At 43.1% G+C, this 13,683-nt stretch overlaps 1 non-coding gene across 1 annotated transcript; it reads right to left on the bottom strand.

The window, feature by feature from the left end:
• Positions 1-11,727: 11,727 nt before the first annotated feature.
• Trnan-guu (transfer RNA asparagine (anticodon GUU)) lies at positions 11,728-11,801 on the bottom strand. The gene has a single exon. It is a non-coding gene; the product is annotated as a tRNA-Asn (tRNA).
• Positions 11,802-13,683: the final 1,882 nt, after the last annotated feature.

Genomic DNA, 13,683 nt, shown 5'->3' with positions numbered 1-13,683 from the left:
GGTGTTTATTTTTTGTGTATGGCTAGCAGCTGGAATTATCTTGATTCTGATATTTTACGAAACTTAGATTCTTCTGTATTTGATTTGTGTAGTGGACAATACTGATTTTTTTTGGAAAGTACTGTATATTATTCATTAAAAAAAATTGCAACTAAATATTTGACTTCAAGAAAGTACTGATTTTTACATTTTTAGGATTAGTTTATATTTTACTGCTCAAAGCTCAACCATGCCGATTTTCATTGCTTACTTTCGACAATGACTAAAACAGAGGAAAGTTCGAAAAATTGAGAGATCGATAGATATTCTAGACAAAATCATTTTATTATAAATACAAAATATTTTGTTGTAAATTTTCCTTGTTTAATTTTAGGTCAGCGGCGTAGTCAGACAGGCTAAGGTGGGGTCGATTTTTTGTAAACGTAAATCCAGGAGTATGTTTCAAAATATACCAAATATTTAAGAGCAAAAGAAAATTCCAACAGTCATCGTGAAGCATGGAGAGAGTTTTGATCTTCAATAGAGCATTTTTAAAACCGTAGAACATTTCTAGATAATTCGAGGACTTGAAATAAAATCTCAGTCTAAAGCGTTTTATAATCGAAAAAAAATATATTCGAAAAAGCATTTTTTGTTTAATCAATTTTCAATAGAGTTTGCAATATTATCGAAATGTAAACACTAAAATCCAAAAAAATGCACTTTTCTTCGAACGTATGCAACATTCGATAATTTTGAAAATAGGCATCTCGTCCGCACGAACAAAACGTTCTATGGTAACAACAAAGACGCATCATTTATTAAAAGCTAGAACGGCTACAGGTCGTGGAGGCTTCCTTGTAGAACTCTAAACTAGTTTGAGAATGATGCCAATTTGAACTCTAGAGAACGATGTATTGAAAATGATCTGAACCAAGCAACACGTAACAGGATATTAAGCTACTGCAGTATATTGGCTATAAATTAGCACTAAAATTGGATAAAAAGCTATTTTTGAATATTTATAATACAAATAAGAAAAATGTTCAGTCTATTTTCAACCATCAAAGACAGCGGTCACGATACACACTGTGCTCCTGCTTCTGTCCGAGCCAGTGCAAAGCGAATGAAAAAAACAGTTACTTGTGTGCATTGTTTGAAGAACAAAGGATACCGTTATTTGTATTCTTGGGTGATTTTTCAAGATCACTGAGTCTCATCAACAAAACGTGATTATTAGGCCTAACACAGTGGCGATTGACTTCAGGTTTTTTCGCATAAGACCAAGTATTCGTGATGTGGAACATCTGCTGAAGGTGAAAATGCAGCTTCGGTTTTCGGAAGTCACCTCCATACAGCTTGAACACGTTATTGATTGATATTGAAGTTAAATTACATGATTTATCTCCACTTACTTGCAAAGTGGCAATTAAAAATTCATGTCGAATTTAGGAGCAGTGGAATCTATTACGGAGGACACATGGAGAAACTACAGGTATTTCAAATGGTGTCTTTGTGGTGAGAATGCGGGTAGACCAACCCATTCCCTCCGTAAGGTACAGTACAAAACAGAAGGGAGTGATACCATTACACAGCGAACTCTTTGTACATATCAAGGACAAACAAATACGTGCCAGTTCTGTGAACAAACGGCACACTACGGACAACCCTGCCCAGAAACCGCTGAGGAAAGCTCACGTGCAGAAAGAAATGCCAACACCCAAGCTCCAATATCTTCACCTGAACCACAAACGGTTGCCAAATTTGTGGCTGCTGTTCAGGCAATAATGACAACTGTAAAAGCTGCGTCAAGTACTTCAAACTTAACGACTAAAACCACCAGTGCAGAAACTACCACCAAGGATGGAGTGTTCACATTCGTGACCCGCAAGGGCAAGAAGCCAGGAAGAGCATCTGGTCGCGAGTATCAATGCAGTAATCAAGAAGCTGATACGGGCGTAAACGACAACGAAAGAGACGTCGATAACCCCAAAATTGGCGAGAGAAGGAACATTTTCCCGACGTGAAAAAAGATCTCCGCTCGCAATAGCAAGTTGCGTGCACGGGATCTTACAGGCTAAAATAAAATGCATTGTAATTTTTATTTTTTACATCTTGTAAATATATAAAAGACCCATGGTTCCTCTAAGCTAACGCATTGAGCCGTGTCAAATAAAGGAATTAAAAAAAAAGAAAAATGTTGCATTATTAGAGCTAATAATGCAACATTTTTCTTTTATACGTATATAAAGCAGATTTAAATCATGCAAGTCTCAAGAACTTTAAGAGCATGTACATTAGAGTGTCAAGTCCAAAAATGACTCCCATCAAACCTGCTCCCTAGTCTTATAGTCTCAGCAAATCCACGCTTTGCATTTTCACCTCTAGTTAAGGGTTTATATACAAAGTTGTGGCGAAAAAGTGAGCTAAGTTCGTGATTTTTTTTAAAGCGTTTTATGCAATTTTTTTTTTAAAGCAAAAGACAGCTCGTTGGTAGTGTTTTCGAAGTTCGAAAAAACCAGTTGATTTAAAAAATATATTGAAGGTTGGCGGAGTTATGGCCCAACCTCTGGTAGCGAGTTTTTTTGGCAGAGGTTTGCGGTGAACGCTCTTCAAGCCGAACCGCTCAACTGAAATAAAAAAGTAAAAAGATTATTGTAGAAAAATGTTTGTGGTGTACTTGAACGGATCAGTTTCCCAATAAAAAAAAAATTTCCAGCAAAAAAAAACATGTTAACCAAAAAATTTAGTTTTGCGGTGTTCAAAATTAAAAAAAAATCATGGCAAAGAAATAAAACTTTTTGGATGAAAAAGGAACCGTTCAAGGCCACGAGAATGTAAATACAAACAATTCACACGATTTTTTATGAAAATCGGATGAATAGTTTTTGCGATATCACGTTCACCGCAACGGTGCTTTTCAAACAACTTAGTTCCGGGATAATTGCGTTTAAAGTTTTGTGTTAATTTCATACGCGGAAGAACCAGCGCGCTGCGAACGGCTGTAGTTTGAAATCTAGTGCTCCGATCTGGATGAAATTTCGCACAGATATTTTCAAAAGAATATTCAATAATTGTTTTTTTCAATTTTTTGAGTTCCAACTTTGTATATAACCACTTAATTTCCAGTCTGCTTCCTCACCTCGTTCAGATCAGAAGTCAAAAAATGAACCGCTTGCGATCAGCATACAAACAAAAAATACTACGCCGCACAACTCTAACGTGTACTTGTAACATATAGACTCAGAAAAATTATATTGCCCTGCTAAGGAAATTACTCGAGAACACAATCGCGTTTGATTTTTTTGGCAAACCCGCCTTACACCTACAGTGCGTGACGTGGAACAGTTGATCAAGGTTAAAATGGAAGTTGTACTTACAGAAGCTTAGCAAATACAGTTACATCATACGAGGCAGGTAGTACGAATAACGTTAAACTCCTTAGCCGATGGAGAAAACTTCGCAGCAAAGAACAACATGCAACACCGCGTCGAATATGAAACATCAAAACCAAGATTCGTGCATATATGAACCTTGATCTTACCGAAATTCGCCTCCGCGATCTGGCACCGCGTACTAGTACCGATTGTGTTCAAAAATCCGGTTAAAAGAAGTATAAAGAAGTGGACTCCGTCACAAACGACACTTTGAGAAGCTTCTTCTCTGATATTCTCCACGGTGTTCAGGTAAAGCGAATGCGGCTATACCCTTCCTACTTAACTTTCGCAGGTGGATTATCCCAAGGTGTTAACCACATACACAGAACTCTACATACCTTGGGCAGACACATATGTGCCAGTTCTGCAACCAAACGGCACACTACGGTAAACCATGCGCCAAAACAACTAAAGAAAACTCATCTACTACAACCAACACCACCAAATATCCTTCGGTATCTACTGAAACGCCACAGATGGCCGGCCAAAAAATAAATGCCGGACAAACAATATTCCATGGTATTCCCAATCCATTAGTTAACATACCTTGGGGTAGAAATAACCTGGAAAGAACAGGGCTATAGCAGAATTTTCGGGTAAATAGCACCAAACATGTAATAGCGAACATCAAAGCTCTAGCGACGACGAGATGGACACAAATAAAGCGACGGAGAAGGCAAACGGAATGATCAGCAAGCGGCAGAAGCTAAACCTGACCATCGCTTACCACTTAGACACAAGAAAATTAACACAAGAAGCGGTAAGCAGTGCGCCCAGGCAGAAATAATATTCGACAATTGATTTATTTTTTTATCTACTTTGAAATGAATATTATTTTCAAATGGGCGAATGGTTCTCAAGGTCTTATTAACTAAATAACAAATAGCAATAAAGATAATTTTATTGGCTACAGTTTTGTCAAAGAGTGCAAATCAATCCAACTTTGTTAAGATAACTAATTAAACTTGTAGCGAAGTGATGTCTGAGTCAGTTTTGTAAAGGGCCTAACAGCGCATGGCTGTGTATCAGTAGTCGATTCACACGAACTTTATAATTTAGCGTAGCGTAAGTTCATCTGACTAGTATGTTTGGATGAATTTTAGTTCATAATTCGAGTCATGTTTTGGTTAGAACATTTTGGTTCCTCATTTCACCACATAAACGGCACCAACATCAACTGTTAAGGAGAAAAATATTTGCTGTCTTCTATAAAAATGTTGTTCAGGTATTTTTCAGTAATTCTTCCAAACAAGTCTATATGCTATCTCTCTTCTTTGCAAAGTAACTACAATTTTAAACCAACACATGACTCATATTACACACTAAACATTCTTCAGACCATACCATGAAAAACTACCTCAGACTTCACTTTGTTAAACATTTAATAACTACTCTTAACAACACTAAATTGACTTACAGTCTTCAATAAAGTTATAGGCAATCAAAGTATCTTCCTTATTTTCACTTACAGTGAGAATATGACGCATATAGCAGTGCTACCTAGCGATGACAATATGAGTTAGTGGGTTTCTCCATGTAAATTTTCGAGAATTCTCATACAAACTTTAGGATTTTTTGGTCCGGAAGCTGACTTGTCCAATTGGCATCAAATTTGAAGCAGCCACGCCTGGTGTGGCAAGGAATCGAGCTAGGGTCGGGCTGATAGAGCAGTTTGTATGCGTTACATATGCATAGTGTGCTTTTATAGAGCAACTTTAAAGGCAATATAATGCTACGGTTTCATTCATTTTGAAACTCCTCTTCTCATAATCTTATAAGACAAATTTCATTGCATTCGAACATATTAACTATTCTCTCAACAACAAAAGAAGCGCACTTGCCGCGAGCTACAATTCAAGGTGCTTCTGTTCGTGACAAACCAAAGGAAATTTCGGTGTACATGTTAAAGCTGAATCGAACAGTGCAATCAGATTATGTATACCAGATCCGTTCTCAAGTTAGTTCGAAAACAATTTCTTACGATCAAGATTATACAGTTTTAAAACAGTCAAGTTTGGAGGTCCGGTATCTTCGAAATAAGATAATATAGCGCATCCGTTGAAAAAAATGTTTAGCGATTTAGGATACCCGTAGAAGTAATTATGAAAGATCAACTTTTTAAAAACACATTTTTTAGAGACTTGATGTCTTCAGTAAAGTTGTTAAGAATACCATTTGAAACAACGTTGTTGAAGACATGAATACTTTATGCATTCCGAGCATTGAGATATAATAGGTTACTCGCGAGAGAAAACCCTTCAAAAGAAAAAGTTTTAATAGTATTGTTAATGTTTATTTTTACAGCTATTTAACCTTCTGAAAAGTTGTTTAGAAAAATGTCAGAGACTCAATTTTTGAGTCTCTAAAACTTTCAATAGAATGGTTATATTGAAGTGAATTGGATTTAATAAAATTTCGTAAATATTATTCTATACCTCGATATGCTACATACATAGAGCTCTCGCATCTTCAACAAATTTGTTTCTGATGTCATCTATAACAACTTTACTGAAAACACCAAGTCTATAAATAATGGTTTTGACAAGCTGATTCTCCATACTTCTAAGGAAATTAATCACCAAAATTATTTTTTGAAGAGATTCGCTATATTATGTTATAAAGCTTCTTCGAAGATAACTAAGCCTTCAAAATTGACGATTTTTCGACCATAAAAATGGTTTTAAACATTTATTCGACCATTCTAGACCTTAAATTTTCTACTCGAGCAAATTGCTTGCCAAATCAGATATTTTTGGTAATCTTCGACATATTCTGCATTCTAACTTCCTAGGGACGTCGAAATTATGACGAGCCGTGGAGAAAAAATGCACACGGAGGAAATCTGCTCACAAACAAATCTCGTCATCCATGACGAGACGATGTGGTTTCGTAAACAACCAGTTGTAGAACTTCCGCTTACGACTTTGTACTTCTGTCCCTCATGGCAGTTTGCATCTTGCATTTCATCTACTGCTGACGGTAAACCACTCCAGCATCTCACGAGCCTGTGACAGAGGCATTCGGCTCCGGTTTTCAGGCTATGTTGGCTGTGTGGTGGAGTGGAGTAGTGCGTTGCGGATGGGAACTTCCCGGTTCATGGTGCTGTATGGTGTGCGTCTCGTCGTGTTTGGCGACCTCTCCGACATTTGGGATGGTGTGGCAGAGGGCCCGTAGGTGGTACTTGTTGATAGCGTCGCTCGGGTGTCGTTCTGGGGTCTACGTTTCCCCGCTGCTTCAGAGAGTTTGGTGGAGGGTTCGTGTACGTTTACGTTGGTGCATACTGACTGGGCCTCCACACAGTTACGTGTTCGTTTTTTCAGAGTATTTTGTTCAAATTAAGTCGTACAGGCCAGCCTCCTATAAGAATAGGAGTAGCATCTCCGCACGAACAAGGTCGTTGGCTATGGTATCCCGTATTGACCATGTCAGATCGTACGGCCGCCGAAGGTTCTTCAGCTCCTGGTAGTTGTTGAGCAACTACTCGACTGTATTGGGTATTGCATGAAGTGCATTCTAGTGCTGGCACGGTGAACACAATGTGAGCGTGGGTCACACAGGTGTACCCAACGCAGGGTGGATAGATAACCTTCAGAACATCTTAGTCAGTCTAGGTGTCGGTTAAATCCTTGATTTTCGGCGTGTGGCCTCGGGATCTCCACCAGTGGTTGATGAATCCGTGCTGCAGATCCTGAGGAAATTCTCCTGGGCAGCACCATACAACCCCTTAAAAAGTCCATTAATATAATCCGTTTCAAATTTCACAACCATCACAACACCATAAAATGGATTGAATAACCCACAGGTACACCAAAATATTTTTACATGGGTTCTACCGGACCATGGTGATGGTGTTTCCATGGGTTGATCCCATTAGAAACACTGTGAGAATACCATATAGGGGGAGGGGGGGGGGTGAATCTGAACCATGAGCATGGCGGTATCATGAGCTTTTTATTTGCTCGGGATTGTTGTTGTATTCCCTATAGATGATCATGGTTAAGGTCTCGGCTGACACCCAGGCCAACCGGATATAGCTAAACGGTCGGCATCTGTGTGGCCCCTGATATCGCTGTGGCCCGGAACCTAGCATAGTGTGACCAGTGCGTCTCGATGGCCTGTATAAAAGGGTGCTTGGAGGTTCGGGTCGCGATGTCTCCAGAGTCGAGAGGGAGTCGATGCAAATGACACGGTAGTTCTTTTGAACATTGTCACTGTAATGGCAGTCGCTTCTGCTGACAAGACTAAGCAGGAGGAGTGTAGGCGGAAGGAGAGCCCGCTCCTCAGGCCGCTGATTCCCGCTCCAACACCGTGATCTGCCTTGGAGCCATCGATGAAGATTTAGGTGTGTTGTGCGTATGATCGGTTGACTAGCTGTGGGTACTTTAGCAGTATGCTGCTCGACGGGTTACTGACCTTTATTGTACGAGCAAGGGTGTTCTCGATATTGGGTCCGGGGAGCGAGAGCGTTTTTGTGGTATGTTGGTATTCGTCTTTTCCAGGAAACGAAGTTATCACCATCCACACAGACTGACAATTTCTACATGGTGGTCAGAAAGCTGGCTGTAGTTCGAGACTTAATGCTCTTACCCTACGGTAGCAGTCTTCAGATTGTCTAATTTATCAAGCCCTTTGGCTCCCTTGTGCCATTCGGCATTGTAACTCCCTCCTGCAACACCTACTCGTTAAGCTCTCGAATTACTCGGTCTAGTCCCCGACGATGGATCTAGCCTACTCCCACGGAGAGTGCTCCGGCGAGAGGTTCTCCCAAAACCGAGCAACCAGCCAGGTGTCGAGGTAAGTTCGGCGATTCCGGTGGAGCATGGCGTCCGGTTTGCTGGTGCCCCGACGACCCGCAACGGGTGGTGTCTCGTCGCGGTCTATTCAGTGTAGTCCTCGGCGGTGAATCTAGCTTACGCCGACGGAGAGTTCGCCGGCGAAAGTAGTTCTCCCGATACTTATTCTTCTTTGGTTTTAGCACCACAACTTCTTCAGCCCTTTGGCTCCCTGTCCGGTGCCATTTATCACTGCAACTCCTTTAGGCCCTTTGGTTCCCCTCTCGTTCCATTTCCTGAAGAGCCATTCAGCTCGCGACTTTACTAAAATATTGTTCGCGAACTACTCGGTCTAGTCCATGTCAGTGGACCTAGCTTTATGGATCTATTCCCGTTCGGATTCGGGAGAAATCTACCGTTTTCACGAAACCAAACGGTAGATTTCTCCCGATAGCCTACTCAACGCACAAGCCAAGTTAGGTGCTGAGGTTTATCCAGCGACTCCGAGTGGAGCGTAGCTTCCGGTTCACTGGCGACGCACTGGTAGCTATTCGTCGCGATCTGCTAGGTCTCATCCCCGGCGGTGGATCTAGCCTACTCACAAGGTATCCGGTAGGGTGTCGAGGTCGGTCCGGCGATTCCGGTGAAGCCTGACACCCGGTTTACTGGCGCGAAGTGCTACGTCGCCTACTACTTAACTGGTGCCCGGCGGTGGGCCTAGTCTACACCGACGGAGAGTTCGCAGGCGGCGGATTTATTCTCGAAACCCGATTTGTGGTTTGACGGCGGCTTTCTAGCCGATTGCGCTACTTTGGTGGAATTCGTCTTCTCCAGGAAACAGAAGCTAGAAGCTATCCTGGCTGCTTCCCAGCGAGAGTAGTACTCCAGCCTCGATTCAGGATGCTTTGATGGAGGTGCTCGGTAGTAGACCGGAGGCTAAGCGCACAGCTTCATGGTATAGGGGTCCGAAGATGCTGGAGAGCCCGTCTAGGTTTCGGAACGTCAGCTAGATCCCGTAAAATACTTTGCTGTGCATTAGGAATCGGCCGACCTTCAGCGTTATTTGGCGTTTGTTTTTAGGCTGGTGGGAGCAGATGGTGCGGACCAACCGCTTTCTGCTTTCGCCGTTTTTTTAGCCGTTGGAAATATGGCATCACAGCTAATTTCCGGTCGAGGGTGATGCCGAGGACGACTGGTTTCTTTCGTAGTTCCATGTCGTTCAGAGTGCGGCGAAGAAAGAGTGCATCGTCACTAGAAATATGGTCATAGGTAGTACTGATCCTTGCGGCACTCTGTTAGTCTCGCAGAATTCGACGGAGAGTGTTCCTCTTATGCAGACCCAGAAACAACGGTTTGATTGATAATTTTGGACGAAGACTCGGACGTTCCCTGTATGTCCCATCGTTTGAGTTATTGTAGTTCGCCTTCACGCAAGACGGTGTTTTAAGTTTTAGCCACGGCCAGGATGACGATGTCAGCGTGGAGGGTCTTCGGACCTTGCTTTGTCCAGCATTTCTCCAAGGGAGCCTAGGTGGGTTCCAGTGCCGAGTTCCTTCCGGGAAGCGAATTAGCGTGGGTCGAGCAGTTTCTGATCTTCCAGCCACGTGGTCAGCCGGCGATTGACCATCCTCTCCAGGGTGTTAGTAGTGCATGACAGCAGGCTGATTGACCTGAATCTACTAGGGGTGCTCTAGCATATTTTTGTGGATGGGGACTACGTTCCATTCATCTGGGAAGAGCTCGCCTTCCCGGATCGTGGTGAAAAAGTTTTTTTCCTATCCCCTTTTGCCTGTGGGAGGAGGTGCGAGGTTTCGAGTAACTCAACCTGTCAGGGCCTTCGGACTATTCTCGTACGGTACTTAGGGATAGTAGCGTGTTCAGCTCCACTGAAGGATCTGTTGTAGTCGGCTGTGGAGTCTGACGTAAAGGTAGTAGGGGAGGCTTCGAATCTGTCTATTTATTGAGTGGATGCGGCTGGTAGGTTTTCGACGGCGAATTAGGATTTGAGGTGGCATCCTCTACTGTCCGCGATTTCCTTGGAGTTGGTGATGGTGGTGGCCTAGGGAGTAGCTATTTTTCCGGCGTTCTCCAGTGAGCGCGTCGACCCGCATCCACAGTTCCGTGGTTGGGGAATCCGAGTGGATGCCACGTGGTCCACGAAGTTCATAGTTTTTTAGTCGCTTGAATTATTTTGCTTGAGGCATTCGGGAGCGTTCAGAAGTTATGCGGTTTTTGGTTCCGCATAACTTCTGAACGTTCTTTAAGAATAGGAGGAATGACGTCGTTGGATGGAGTATCCCGTATCGACCCTGTCAGGTCGTACTGCCACCGTAGGTCATCCATGCCTCTGTGGCCCGGACCCAGCATGGTGTGACCAGTGGGTCTTGGTGAACCTCGATCGTCTGTACGAAAGGGTGCTTGGAGGTCCCGGTCGCGACATCTCTCAGGATCGAGAAGGAGTTGGCGAAAATGACCGTTGGTGTGTCAGTGGTTCTTCCGACTTCGAGTCGTCGGTGAAGATTTGGGTGTGTTGTGCGTATAATCGGTTAACTAGCTGTCGGTACTTCATCAGTATGTTGCTCGAGTGGTCGCGAATTGTTATTGTACTAGGAGCAATGGTGTCGTTGATATTGGGTCTAGTCCACGAAGTTCATACAGCTGGTTTTCTTAGTCGCTTGGATTGTTTTCCTTGTGGCGTTCCCGAGCGTTCGGAAGTTGTGCGGTCTTTGGTCCCGAAGGTTGTGGCTGGGCGGTGTATTTTGTAAAGTATGGGGTGATTTCCGGCAAACTTTGATGGCAAGGGCGACTTTCGGGTTCTACCAGTGTACGTCATGTTACGGTGGAGCCTCGCTAGTTCGCGGGATGCTTTCTTCTGCCACGTTGATGATCAATTCCGATAGTTCGACCGGCGAGTACGTGCAAATATCCATCGTGTCCGGTGTCTATGGCGGCGTCGTAGACGTCCCAGTCATTGTTGTCGTATAGACACAGATTGCGTCCAATGGTTTTGGGTGGGAAGTGATTTTTGTATCACTCGATGGGAAATTGTCTCCGTTTTTTGGAGCTAGCGTCAATCCGTCGATAGCTTAGTGCTGTAATTAAGTCAGTGTCGGGTTCTGATGAGACGAAGTCGACACGCAAATTCCATAACTAATTTAGTTCAAATGTAATTTTAAATTAAGTTAAAAAATATTATAATTTTTTTGACGTTTAGACGGCAATCAGACGAAGATTTGCAAATAAATTATTCAATTTGAATCACAAAAATCATCCCAAGCCACATTTCTGACTACGCCACTGAAGCCTGGTAATTATTTCACCAGTATGTCCAAGCATATAACGCAGTCAAAAAATGTTTCGATCGATTTCTTTCTAAATCTTACAATCAGTAGTAGTCCATCATGATATTTACAGCATTACCTGAAAGAAAAACGAGAAAAAAATCTGTTAGTAAATTCAATTAATCAGATTGAGCACAATAGTTGGATTACAATAGAAAAAATAACCTAGCAAATAATTTATTGTTCAAAAAAAAATCTCGCCCCCGGGTGGACTCGAACCACCAACCTTTCGGTTAACAGCCGAACGCGCTAACCGATTGCGCCACGGAGGCCGCTGACAAGTCGCGATCTATCGTCACTACCGTATATTCCTTTGTTATTTGTACAAACCTCAAACCCAGTGCCCACATATTGTTACAACCCGGAGAAGTTTCACACTTTCTAAGGCAATGGATCAGCGTGCTCCAATGCGCAGAGGCCCAACAATATGTCTCTAATGGTAATGAGTGGTTAGACTGTTCACTTATCAGCAGCAACCATGAGCAGAAGAAGAAAAAAAAAACTCTTAGCTTCTCGAGACTACATGTACGCCACAAGGAAAGTCCATAAATGCCTCCGATGCATTTCATTATCATCTGATTAATTGTTCAGCAATGACGGCAATGTGCATCGACTAAGTACAATCACGACACGTGGAACTCTCACCGATGTTCATATGCTTCACGGGGCGGGTAGGGAAGCGCGCAAAGGAAAAACGCTTGATTACCCATTAATGCAATTTTTCCCCCGCTCGGGCGCGGCGCACTGGCAAACACTTTTCCTTTCAGTTGCGGTATTAGTGGCGGCGGCGGCGGCGGTGACATGTGCGGGAAAATCGAAAGTTTCGATTCTTCAGTTTTAGCGCGCGGAAAAAAAATAGTTGATGTGTTTACGAAGAAACCAAGACGCAAAAACAACGTGTTAAGAGACTTGTTTGCTCCAACTTTGGTTCGGCTAACGCGGCTGTTGTCGTCGCCGCCGTCGTCATCTTCGTCGTTGCTGTCTGACGGGAAAGGGTGATGACACACGGGATAGGTGGCTGGTTTAGTTTTCATTTTCTGTTGCCGTAGCCGGTGAAAAGACCTCTCCTCCGGTTTCTCCGCCGACCATCATGATGATGATGCTGGTGATGATGTAGTACTTTTCTTCGCCTAAATTGGTTTGTTGGTCTTCCGTTTGACTTGATGGTGGAGGGAAAAAAACCCGGTGACTGAGTGAGCCAGTTGTGATGATTAGAGTGGTGGTTCGATTATCTGATAAGAAAACTTCACCCGATATCAAGTTTTTAGTATCCAGATAGCAGGTGAGACTTTGCAGTGGTAAACGTTAACCCCCAGAACCACCCTAACAAAATCCAGAAAAGTTCACAGGCAAACTAGGCCGTTAGATGAAAACAACAAAAGTCTCCGCTTTGCCTACCATGGTAGGGGATGGAAGGAAGTATCACCGACGACAGAAACGAAAAATTAAAATGCATTTGCATCGCAACGGTTGCATCTCTCGATGTCAACCACTTGCCTTCTTTTGAATGCATATACGCGCAGAACAAACCAACGCCGATACGAAAGGAAACTTGACTCCGAGTAATGTGTTGCACCGCCGCCACCACCACCACCGTCGACCGGAGCTAAAACGGAGGAAACAACAAGAAGAAATCGCGATCTAGTAATTGCAGTTGCATCTTCCTTTGCCTCATGTCTTCCACCGCCGTTCGCAGTTACAATAGCAGCGCAGTGCAGGTTGCAGGTTATTTTTTCACTTTTCACGAGCGCACACACGGAGCTCATGAATTTCCAGTTATTCTGCGTTGCCTGTAGTTGCTTCTGCTGCCGCTGCTATGTTTGTCGCATCCGGTCATAGGATCAGACGCGACGGCCGTTGCACGCCGATGAGGCGTGGTCCGGCGTTTCTTCGCTGTGATTCCTTCTTCTGGGTGCAATCGGGTTTCGCTTCTTCAAATTTGCAGGAAAATACCTTCAATGTAAGCGTAAGTAGGACGTGTCGGAATTTGAAAAAGAAAAACAACAAAATTATTACGTCCGTGCTCGAAAATTGAACACATGAGCTAGATGATGATAATGATGATGATGGTGATGCAGTTTAATTTAGGATATTCATGACCTTTTCCAACGGTAGCTTCATTCACAACCACGGCATATTCTGGCCGCTGTCACT

The sequence above is a fragment of the Topomyia yanbarensis genome, unplaced genomic scaffold (assembly GCF_030247195.1).
Source record: "Topomyia yanbarensis strain Yona2022 unplaced genomic scaffold, ASM3024719v1 HiC_scaffold_77, whole genome shotgun sequence".
NCBI classification, from domain to species: domain Eukaryota; kingdom Metazoa; phylum Arthropoda; class Insecta; order Diptera; family Culicidae; genus Topomyia; species Topomyia yanbarensis.
The sequence above is the reverse complement of the archived record's forward strand: the minus strand, read 5'-3'. Positions and strand labels throughout refer to the sequence as shown.